General features: G+C 47.2%; 1 long non-coding RNA gene across 1 annotated transcript; it reads right to left on the bottom strand.

Moving 5' to 3' along the window:
- Positions 1–6,786: 6,786 nt before the first annotated feature.
- LOC138810522 (uncharacterized) lies at positions 6,787–12,318 on the bottom strand. Its single transcript, XR_011367151.1, has 3 exons — positions 12,102–12,318; positions 8,052–8,136; positions 6,787–6,974 (listed from the first exon to the last, which is right to left on the bottom strand). It is a non-coding gene; the product is annotated as an uncharacterized lncRNA (long non-coding RNA).
- Positions 12,319–12,335: the final 17 nt, after the last annotated feature.

Genomic DNA, 12,335 nt, shown 5'->3' with positions numbered 1-12,335 from the left:
CTGAAGAGCATCTGACAAACCCACAGTGCGGGCTGTTCCACAAAATCCCTGAAAATCAGTCTCCAGGAAGCCAAGGTCAGAAAAGCAAGGCAAGATGTGGTTCTTGGGTTGGATTCTGGAACAGAAAGAAAACCAGTAAAACCCAAGCAAAGCCTGTAGTTCCATTCATCGCCATGCATCTGTGTTCATTTGTTAGTTCATTTGTACCCATGGTTACCTAAAGTGCAAACATTCAGGAAAACTGGGCAAAGAGTATGGCTCGCTCGCTCTCGTGCTCTCTCTCTCTCTCTCTCTCTCTCTCTCTCTCTCTCTCTCTCTCTCTCTCTCTCTCTCTTCTCTTCTCTTTCTCTCTCTTTCACACACACACAGTAATAGAGTTTAGACTCAAGGTGCTGCACTTGCTTGGCAGGTTCTCTATCACTTGAGCCATGCCTCCAATTTCTTTTCCTTTACATTACTTTTCAGATGGAGTCTCACACTTTTTGCCCTGGACCATCTTCAGAATCCATACCTTGGCTCCTCCAGGCTATGCCTCCTGATTAGATGGGATTATGGGAGTAAACCACCAAGCTTGGCTGATTGGTTGTGATGGAGTCTCACAAACTCTTTTGCACGGACTGGTCACAAATCATCATTCCCCTTATCTTCACCTCCCACTAGCTGGGATTATAAGTGAAAACCACAATACCCTGCCAAGAACTCCATCTTTATAAGTGACTTTATATTACTTTTGCAGCTTTTCTCTGAATTTAAATTTACCCTAAAATAAGATAGCAATCCAAAGTAAATAAATGTCTGGATGTTTTTACGGCCTCAGGGTCTGTCCTTTGCAAAGGGACTGTGTGAACACACAGTTGCTTTTGTAATTCAAGGGCTTCTTTGGCTGACCCTTGGTAGTTTGTGGTGTTGGGAGCAGACAGAAGCTCCATGTCCCCATTTCCACTATGCTACTATCATGCAGAGTGTTGGAGTCTGACTCCAAACACTGTGAAGCCTGTGGGCATTCATTAGTTACTGGTCAGAATTTCAGAAAAGACATCTCCATCTCAGGGACACAAATTCACCCTTATGGATGAATGCTCAGAGCAAAGGCCAGTCAGACAGGCAGATCCTATGGTCTCACCAGACTTCCTGAGATTTTCTGAGATTCAGACTCTGTAGTTCCACCAATCAAAGGCTGTTTCTGTTATCCCCTGCCCCTACCCCATGGCAATAAGCCATCCTTAAGGGATGGTTCCAGGTTTGGACTCCTTGGGAGGGGCAGCTACATGCACCCCCTCTTCTCATACTGAATGTTGACAATATAACAGGGAGACAAAAGACAGAAAGCATCCTCCACACAGTCTGGAACCTGCTGTGCCTCTTTGTGGATAACCAGCAAGAAGAGCCAATGACATCAAGAGAGCCAGTGCTCAGGTCCCACAGAGCAGTGATGCTGGGGAGGGCGCACCCCTGGAGGATGTTTACCGGATGGAGGAGGAAGACGAGCCTTAGAGAGAGGAGCCCAGAGAAGTAGGCTCAGAGGCAGGCACAGAGCCAGACAATACTGACAGTTTCAGGGAAGCAGGGACTGCATACAGTGTCCCTTGGATTTTCCAGTGATGACTACCAGGGGTGATCTTGTCCTGTGATGTCTCAGGGGCAGAATCTGACTGTAATAGGCTTAGGGAAGTGGGTGGGAAGAGGAGGAAATGTCAAACCCGACTGGGAAGAAGCTAGGCTTTGAAAGGAAGGAGAGAGATGAGATAGCAAATCCAAGGAGCATTGTTGTTGCTGTTTAATTTCTCCTTTGGTTTATTTCTTTTACTGGGTCTGATGACGGTAGTTATGAATCACATCGCATGCTTAACCATTTAAAGCCTTGACATCCGGCAGGTCTATCTATGAAGTTCCTCTAATGTTAGACACTTTTAATAACTCTAACCTGACAACAGTCACTTCCACCAGCTCCTTATTTGTAAGGCAGAGACCACGATTGCTCCTACATGGATGGAACTTCAAATAACCGACATTCATCTAAAGAGGAGGATATGCCAGCCAGCTGACGCTGTGATGGGGGGGAGAGGACTGGCCCATGCTGAGTGGGGGGGGGTAGATGCTCTGGGGACTCCTTGGCACCTCAGATCCGCCTGTCACTAGATTAAAGCAGTGCTTACTGGGGTGTCCAGACTCCCAGCCTCCCCCAAACATGGCCCAGGAGAAGGACACATGTGAGAAGGCCCAAAGATGACCCCCCCCAAAAGGCCCACTTGTTTTTCAGATGCCCCTACGGCCTCACTAGCACCAATGAGGAGACTGGACAGGGGCTCAGGCATTCAGAGAGAATCTTCCAGCTCCAGGGTGGGCTTTGGAGATGCAAGGCCCCTCCCTCTTCCTGCCTCAGAAGTCACCGGCTACTGGTCAGGAGGATACAATTTGGTATTTAGCCAGACACCTGTGACTGTAATCCCAGCTACTCAGGAAGCTGAGATTTGAGGCTCACAGTTCAAAGCCAGTCCAACCAGGAAGCCAGTCCAACCAGGAAAGTCTGTGAGATTCTTAATGCTAATGAATCAACAAAAAGCCAGAAATGGAGCTGTGGCTCAAGTAGTAGAGCGCTCCTAGCCTTGAGTAAAAAAAAAAACAACAAAACTCAGGGACAGCGCCCATGTCTGAGTACCAGCATGCAGTACACACACACACACACACACACACACACACACACATACACACACACCATACACATACACACCATACACATACACACCATACACATACACACATCACACACACACAAAAGGTATTTACCCCCCAAGGATAAACAAAAACAACATACATTGACAGCACCCAGATGCAGTCTTGGGGCTCATAGGGATTTTGATAGTAGCTCCACTGGGAGCTGAGGGTAAAAACAAAGGCTCACACAAAGAGCAGGGGGCTTGCTGGAAGGTGGCTAGAGCTCACAGAATCTGGGTTTGCATTTCTCCCAGCCTTCAGCTTCGTAGCCGTGTGACCCTGAGCTATTACTGCAACTGTGGAGATAACCATGGCTGTCATGACACATTGAGCTAACGCAGGTGAAAACACCCAGCACGGAGTGAACCAGCCCAGATGGCAGCGATTACGGCCCCCCGCCCTCACCAGGAGAAACACATGAAGGAATAGATGGAGCTGGAGGTGAGTGGATCAGCTCTGCCCTCTTCTGATGCGTCCCTCTCCCCGCTGGTCCTGAGCTCTGGAGGGGATGGGCTCCATGCTCAATTCTGTGTGTCTGGCACCCAGCAAAGCACCTGCCCCTGCAGATGCGAGGAGGGGAGTGCATTGGGAAGAAAGGACCAGAAGGATCTGTGCTCACAGGCGGGTGGTTGGCTGGGTGAAGGGCTACCTGGCTGGTTGCTTGGTTCAGGAAAGCATACTGGCACGTAGCAGAGAGGACGCAGAGCAGGGCTGAGACTACCACTGCCTCCAACAGAAACTCAGTGACCCTCCTCTTCCACCCTCATCCCACATCCACCCCTCCTCCCTTCCTCATTCCTCCATCCTCTGTGAGGTTTTCACAGAGCCTCATGGAATGGCATAGGCAGGTGGGTCCAGGAAGTGCGGATTCAGAGCCCTCCTCTCCCTCCTCCCCTGCACCTAACAGCACTTGGTATCCCGAATGAAACACAGACCCATCTCAGGGGGACAAAGGCACTACAGAATCCTCATCTTCCCTGACCACGCCCACCAGGAGGAACAGGTGCTGCAAACTTCCTTGACTTGGGGAAAACTGGGAGCTGTGACTTTCTCCACTTCATTGTCTCTCCTGCTACCACTGAGGATGATATAATTTCCAGCTGTCTGGTCTTGAAAGATTACAAGGCATTCATCATTTTACTGATCTCCACCTCAATCCCAGGAAGTATGCAGAGGAGGGAGTGAGCCTGAGATGATATATAATCAATAACAGCAACAAAAATAACAGCCAGCTCTTACCACCTCCCAGCAGTGGTGAACACAATGGGCCCATTAAATAGCAACTAATTGCTCAGCTAATCACTCACCATTGGGCCTCTGGAATCAACCTGCTTGGGAATCCCAGGTGGTCTGTTTCCTAGCTGTGTGGCTTGGGTCACTGACTTTCCCCTTCTCTCTCTTTTTGTTGTTGTTATTTATTGGTTTCCTAGAGCTACGGTCACAAATCCCAAATGGGGTGGCTTAAGATAATACTTATGCTATCACTGTTTGGGTAATGAAAAATCCTTCTTTCTTTTCTCTTTTTTCCTCTTCTTTTCTTCCTTCTCTTCTTTATTTTCTCTTCCTCTCTTCTTTCTTTCCTTCTTTCTTTTTCTCTCTTTTTTTATGCTGGCCTGGGGCCTTGAACTCAGGGCCTTACCTTTTTCACTGAAACAGGCAGTCTGCCACTTGACCCAAGCCTTCACTTTCAGCTTTATGCTGCCGAATTGGAGACCAGAGTCTCTCCAATTTGTCTCCTCAGGCTGGCTTCAAACCACAATCCTCAGACCTCAACCTCCTAAGTAGCTAGGATTATAGGCATGAGCCACTGGCACCCAAGAATCTTCCTTTCTTTTCATTTCCCTACTGGGGATTGAACCCAGGGCCTCAAGCTTGTGGGGCGAACATTCTTCCTGTTGAGTCACACTTCCCACACCCACCTCTCGGGAGTAACAGCCCACTCCATTCCAGTTATAATTGGAATATTTACCCATCCAACTTAGCTAAGGGCATCTGTAGTGCCTCTATTTCCAAATAAGGTCACAGTCTGAGGTTCTTGAACCTTGAAGGTACTTTGTCCAACCCATCAGGCTCGAATCCAGAGCCTAGCACACTGAAATTGCTCATTACATAGAAGCATCAATGTCACTGTCCCCATTGTTACCCTACTTTACACAGAGCCTGACTGCCCTGAGCCAGAGTACCATGTATACTGTAAAAGCTCAATAAATGTTCCAGGCCAACTAGCTGAAATCCTGAAGGCAGACATCCAGCCTCAGAACCCTGAGATAGCTCAGGACCAGAGCAGAACCTTCTGGCCAGAGAGCTTCCTCCCTTGAACCTCTGTTTCCCTGTCTCAGCTCAGCTCTGTGCCTGGGAAGAGGGCAGACACACCCGTAAGGGGATGTTTACAATCAATACTGCACACCGCATGCCATGCGTGATTCCCTCCATTGCTGGCGCTGTCTGGCTGGAACTTCCGCTTCCGGCAGCTGGCTTCTCAGCTGTTCAAACGCCTGGCACTTGGGCTTCCCCTGCCTTTCCCCAGGGCAGTTGCTCTGTCCAGAGAAAGCTTGGCCAAGATAGACGGAGCTGCATTTGTTAACAAACTGCCCCTCGCGTCATCTGCATGGAGGCTGCCAGGCACACAGCTGATGTCTCCTGGGAACTGGGGGCGTGCGCATGGACTTCTGGGAGCTGGAGACATGGTGGCTCTGTTGGCACGTTGAGGGCACATCTGAACAGATCCAGGCCCGGAGTCACAGGTGGGCAGAGGTTGGCTCAGCTGTCAGTCCTACCCACCCCCTCCCCCCAATTCAAGCCCCTAGCTCAAGCATGTGTCTCAGGCAACAGACACAGTCCCTGGCAATCTTGGCTCAGAGGAGGGGATGACTTTTGATATTTTACTTGGAGAGGAGGGAGGAACATAGGAAGAGCTTGATTGACAGACATCGCTGAAGGTATCTTCCCTCCCACCCTTCCAGCACACTCTGCACTTGTGGTCATTTCTAATCAAAAGAACAGCCATGTGTTGGGGAAGATTTTGCTCTGCCTAGAAAGGCTGGGTCAATAGGAAACACAATACAAAGACTCCCAGCACCAGACCCATCCCTCCTGACTCAAAACCCTCCCTCTGGGAGGTAACAAGTAGAACTTCCCCTTCTCTCTGTTTCTGCAGCTTCACACAGGCCAGTGTCACCAGGGCTAAGGGCAGGGCTCCTCAGAAAACTGACAGAAGTCCTTTGCTGTCCCCTGTCCACAGCGGAGCAGGTTGCATTCTGGGAGGGCCATCCTTGGTTGAGTGGACAGCTAAGCTCCTGGGCAAGATGCCCGGTGACTCCACTCACCAGATACCGAGAGCATCATCCATCATCCCTCATGCTGCTGGGGGCTCACCCAGGGGTGACATTCCCTTAGTTTGGGAACTCAGTCTTAGTGGGAGGGATTTGTCTTGGTCTCTTGGCCAACACCAATCCACTCAAATGCCACCTCCCTTATGAACTGTATCAGGGTTCTGTCGAGGTCTGGTGGGGACATCCACACGCTGCTCTGTCCCCTGACTTTGGCTTCATGGTGTCCAGATGTCCTCTCATGACCCAAGTCCCACCTTAGGATCAGCCACACAGACCCCTCCCTTCTGTGGTTCCAACAAAGCCTCTTGGTCAGGACCCAAGAGCAATAAGGAGAGAGCCCTCAAGCTCATGGGAGAGGACGGAAGAGCAGATGTACAAGGACAAAGCACAGCAGGCCCTCAGATGTGGTCCTGTATTCCCCACTGTAGGGAGGGAGTCTTCCTTAAGGGAAAGCTGACATATTCCAGAGCTAATTTTGACTAATTCAAAAATGATCACTGCAGTGGAACTCGGCTGCGCTGGTGCAGAAATGCACTGGTGCAAGGATGCAGTGGTACAAAGATGAAGTGGTAGAGGGCTGCCGTGGTACAGGGAGGCGGTTGTCTGAGGTCACAGTGGTGCAGAGCTGTGGTGGATGCAGGGGTGCAGCAGCACCTAGTGCAGGAATGCAATGGTGCGGTGATGCACGGGTGCAGGGCCGCTGTGATCAGATGATCCAGCGACACATGAGCATGCGGCCATGGATCACCCCACAGAGAGAGGTTACAGGAAAACTGCTCTTGACTACTATGCTGGGATTTGGACCCGCCAATGAAGGGGTCCTTTCTCATTACTTCATGTTCCAGAAGTTGCTTTTAGTCAAATAAGGACAACATTGAAAAGGCTGCTTTCTTTCTGCGTCCACTGGTTCCCTTCTTTTGTTTCAGCCTTAAAAAAAAAATATCCTCATTACCAGTCAAGCACCAGAGTCTCACACCTGTTATCCTAGCTACTCGGGAGGCTAAGATCTGAAGATTGTGTTTTGAAGCCAGTCAGGGCAGAAAAGTCCATGAGACTATGATCTCCAATAAACTACTCAGAAAAAGCCAGACGTGGCACTTGAGGAAAAGAAGCTCAGGGATGGTGCCCAGGTTTAGAGTCCAAGTCCTAGAATCAGCGAAAATACATACCTACATACATACACACATACACACATACATACACACATACACACATACACACACATACATACATACACACATACATACATTCATAAATCCTCATTATCAGTGGAGCTTCTGAGTAGTCCCACAGTGCTGAGGCCCAAACTGGAAAGCTGAGCAGAAGGAAGCAGGTAGAGGTCTCCCATGCAGAGATGGGTGAGACTCACAGGTTAGCTTGAGTCGTCAACAGCATGATATGTAGCTGCTTGTAGAACGTGAACCTAAGGCATATCACAGGCCTCTGAATTTTCTTTTTTTTAATTTTTAATTTTATTATAAAGGTGATGTACAGAGGAGTTGCAGTTACATAAGACAGGAAGAGTGTGTGTGTATGTGTATGTGTCACCCCTTCTCTGAGACAAAAAAAAGAGAGAGGAATATAAAAGTTAGGGTTCTGCCCTGGGCCTGTGAGCTAGACTTGACTGCCTCTCAGCTGTGTGGTGTCAGGCACATAAAATCTGGTACCCAAAGAAAGCAAGTAGGGCAGTGGGAGGAGTGCGAGGGGAGGAGGAGGGCACAGAGGAGCAATAGTAGCTTGCTGCTGGGCATAGCAGCTCCTCCTCCAGCATGAGGGAGGAGGGGGGTCAGCCAGGAGGAGCTGGGCCAGGGGACAGACTCCGGAAGCTGGGTGGGTGGGTGGGTAGGGGGGCCAGGGTCTGAACATGACAAGGTGAAATATCAAGTTTCTTTACCCAAGGGCCCCCAAGAGGAAGAGAGTGGGCGCACTGAGGCGTGGATGAGCAACAAATGTCAGTTGTTGGTGGAACAAGAGCCCAAGGGGCCGGGTACGCCTGACTCTCACCTGGAATCCTAGATATTCAGGAGGTGAAGATCTGAGGATGGTGGTTCAAAGCCAGCACAGGCAGGTAAGTCTGTAAAACTCTTATCTAAAAAAAAAAAAAAAAAAAGCTGGAAGTAGAAGTATGGTTCCAAGTGGTAGAGGGCCAGCCTTGAGCAAACAAAGCTAGGAGAGAGTGTGAGGCTCTGTATTAAGCCCTAATGCCTTCCCCACACGCAGAAGCCCACAGGGTTAGGATAGAAAGCGTGGAAGTTCCTCCTCTAAACAGTTTACCTGAGTTTAAAAAAAAAAAAAAAAGAGCCCACCACTGCAGTATTAGGTTGCCTTGCGCCCCCTGCTGGCCAGTGGCTGAACTGCATGTACCTTTCACAAAATTCATTCCTCTTTGACCCAAGCCCAGAACACGACGGATAGCAAAACGGCCCCTGTCCGTGTAGGGTAGGATGCTACAGGTGGGTTTTATTGCAGGTGGCAGGTTATCAAACCTCAGGTCATTTTTGCCCATGATATATTTGAAGGAGGCCATATGATTTAAAAGTTTATCAGCGTGTGGAGGGAGTGTGACACAGAGGTAAAATTGATTGGAATACAGGGTAAACATGTACGGAGATAGAACTATGAAACCCTCCCCTGTGTAACTAATATGAGCCAAGCAAAACCTTATTAAATGTGTTGTACTGCCAGACGAATAATGAATGGCATTTAAATGCTATTCAAAGCCTCCCTCCCCACTTTTCAGGCTATCAGTTTAAAGTCTGAATGAAGGGGTAATAGGTAAAAGGGATAATCGCCGAAGTGAAATGGTGAAGCCTTTGGAAGATGGTTTCCAGAAACTGAGAAATTGTGTTGTCCTGGCAACTGTCAGGTAAATCATTTTTCACGTCCAAAGTTTTCTAGTTCTTTGGAATCACATTGAAGGAAAGCTCAATTCAGATTATTATGAGTAATAGGTCTTGCTGAGCAATTGCTCTGGTTTGGGTTTATGATGTGTGGAAGGATTTAAAAGAATCAAATGGCTGGGTCAGTGGCTCTAGCTACTCAAGAGGCTTAGATCTGAAAGACTGTGGTTCAAAGCCAGCCCAGGCAGGAAAGTCTATGAGACTCTTGTATCCAGTAAACTACTCAGAAAAAGCTGGAAGTGGGGATGTGGCTCAAGTGGTAGACCACTAGCCTTGAACCACAGGGCAGCTCAGGGACAGCACGCAGGCTCTGAGTTCAAGCCCCAGGACAGGCAAAAAAAGAAAAGAAAAGAATCAAATGACATTTTCATCACAAAATGTCTCTCCTTTCCCATTTCTCTAAACAAGACTTCTCAATACAACATCTATTAAAATAAGGAATAGGATAGAATTGGGGGAGGACATCAATTACATACTTGTAATCCTAGCTATTCAGGAGGTTGAGATCTGAGGATCCAGTTTAAAGTCACACCAGGCAGGGAAGTCCATGAGACTTTTACCTCCAATTAACTACCAAAAGGCTGAGGATCACAGAGCTTTGACTCAAGAGATGGAGCACTAGCCTTGAGTAAAAAAGTATTCAGGGACAGCACCCAGACCATAAGTTCAAGCCCCAGGATTGGTGTGTGTGTGCGTGTGTGTGTGTGCGCGCGCGCGCGCACGCACACACACACACACACACACACACACATAACTGAGCCAGGCACTGGTGGCTCACGTATGTGATCCTACCTAGTCAAGAAAGAGATCTCTGAGGATCTAGGTTCAAAGCCAGCCTGGGCAGACAAATCCCTGAGACTCTTATTTCTAATTAACCACCAAAAAGCCACAAGTAGAGCTGTGGCTTAAGTGGTGGGGTACCGGCCTTGAGCGAAAAAGCTCAGGGATAGTGCCCAGACCCTTAATTCAAACCTTTGTACTAACACACACACACACACACACACACACACACACACACACACACACACACACACAAAGTAGTTACTGTCTTCATATTAGCTTCTATCCTCTTCACAGCTCCATTGCCCCTTTCTATGGTGGAAGGACTTTCCACACTCCTCTCAAGAGAACCCTCAAAACAAAATAGATAAAAATCAATACAACTAAAAAGAACACAAAAAATGAGCTTATCTATAGACTGAACGGCTAACAAAAAGTTGGAAGAGGCCCAAACGGTTGGCCACTTGGCATTTGAGAAGGTTGGAAGCTGAAGGTGGGAAAGAGGGAGAATTGCAAAGATGACTGTCCCCTGAGTGGATATTATGGAGAGTCAGCCTCAGGGAGAAAAGAGATGCACAGGTGTACAGCTCACAATGCATGTATATTCACCTGTGGTGTGCCTTAAATTTTGATCCTCAGCTTATGTTTCTTTGACTGTGGTAACATCTTAGAAACATTACGGCCCTTCCAATACTACTCAGGATATACTCCCTCAACTTCCCATGCACATCCTTTGCTGAGCTGGCATTGCTCTGAGCGTTCGGGAAGAGATGGCTGTCTTGCCTTGTCCCTATCATGCAATTTCATATATCCTGATAACTTGAAGTCAAATTTGTTTATGGAGGTCAACAGTGACAAGTCTTTCTATTACAGTGTGATAAAAGAAGACTTCTGAGATGCCCTAAACTAACAGACACCAGAGAATGGAGGGAGAAAAGAAATGAGAAGCACATTAATGAACAGTCCTAAGCTCCTTTAACAAAAGTTAAAAAAAAAAAAAAAGCTTCATCTTCCTACATGCTGACACTTCCCTTCAAGACTGCATCACACTTTTAGAATCATCCAATCAAGAAAAGATAAAAAGAACTTTTTATGGTCACAGTGTGCCTGCCTTGTAATCCTACTCTGAAGCCTGAGACAAGAATATTCTTTGTTTCTTTTTTCCTTTTCTTTTCTTTCTTTCTTACTTTCTCTTCTCTCTTTCTTTTCCTTTCTTTCTTGTTGGTCATGGGGCTTGAACTCTGGGCCTGGGTGCTCCTTTAGCTCTTCAGCTCAAGGCTAGTGCTCTACCACTTGAGCCACAGCACCACTTCTGGTTTTCTGAGTGGTTTACTGGAGAGAAGAGTTTCATGGACTTTCCTGCCCGGGCTGGCTTTGAACCACGATCCTCAGATCCCAGCCTCCTGAGCAGCTAGGATTACAAGTGTGAGCCATCAGCACCCAGCCAGGAATATTATTTCAAGGCCAGCCTGGGTTATATATTATATAATTCCATTTATTGAATAATCTCCTATCCTAGAACTTGTCTGATTTTTAGTGTCATGCTCTTTTATCTATAGTCAATATAGGAGTAATGTCAACAATTTATGTTTCTTTTCTTTTCCCAGAATTTCATTATAAAACATCTTGGTTCTTTAGGACTTCATTCAGGGGACATTTTTCCAAGTACTACCTAGCTATGTGCTAGTGGTTTAAGGAGTTTGTCCCAGGATCTGTCCTTTTGCCTGTGACTGGCATTTGTAACAGCTTGATTAACTATTTCAGAGACCTCTTAGGCTCAAAAGTTTGATTTAACCACTTAGCAACGGTGGACCTGAAGGAATGAATGCATCATGTTTACTAAGTGAAGTATTTTTAGGTTTTAGTGTTTCACAACTAAATACCTAAGTCAGTGTAGGGCAGATAAGAACAAAATGGATTCAATGATCTTGAATATCATTCGTTATTCTTTTGGAAGTACCATATTTAATAAGATTTTTATTGGCTTATATTAGTTATACACAGAAGGATTTCACTGCTACATCATTGTACATGTTTACACTGTACTCGTCAATTTTACCCCCTCTCTCATACTCCACAAGAAGCAGTATTTAAAGCACCCGATCATGGAAGTTTCCAGAGGCAGCAACACCTTTTCCTTTCCTTTTCCTTCCTTCCTTCCTTCCCTCCTTCCTTTCTCTTTCTTTGTTGGCATCCTAGTATACAAAATCCATGATGGATTTCACCAATTAGGCCAACTAATTCCAAACGGGAACTATAAGACATTTAGCACCATTCTAAGCCATAGGTCATCAGAAAATAGCAGACCTTGAAAACTGTTCGTTGATTCCACAACCAAAATTAAAATGTTCGATGTGTGCCTAGGTCCACGTACCAGTTCCAAGAGCCAGGCCGTGGCCTTGCAGTAAACTCTGTCCAGTTACAATTTTTGACTTTTTTTCCCAAAATTGTTCTAGGTCTTTGGCAGTGGAAGTCATTCTCTTACGTTGCTGACAAAAACACACTCGCAGCCACGTAAGACTCCTCCAGTAAAACGTCCCCAAATCCTTCCACACACGCGCTCCGGCACAAGGTCCTGCGGGATTTGGTCCTGGTCGGCTTCCGTAGC

The sequence above is a fragment of the Dipodomys merriami genome, unplaced genomic scaffold (genome assembly GCF_024711535.1).
Source record: "Dipodomys merriami isolate MVZ:Mamm:240054 unplaced genomic scaffold, mDipMer1.0.p SCAF_50, whole genome shotgun sequence".
Lineage (NCBI taxonomy): Eukaryota > Metazoa > Chordata > Mammalia > Rodentia > Heteromyidae > Dipodomys > Dipodomys merriami.
The sequence above is the reverse complement of the archived record's forward strand: the minus strand, read 5'-3'. Positions and strand labels throughout refer to the sequence as shown.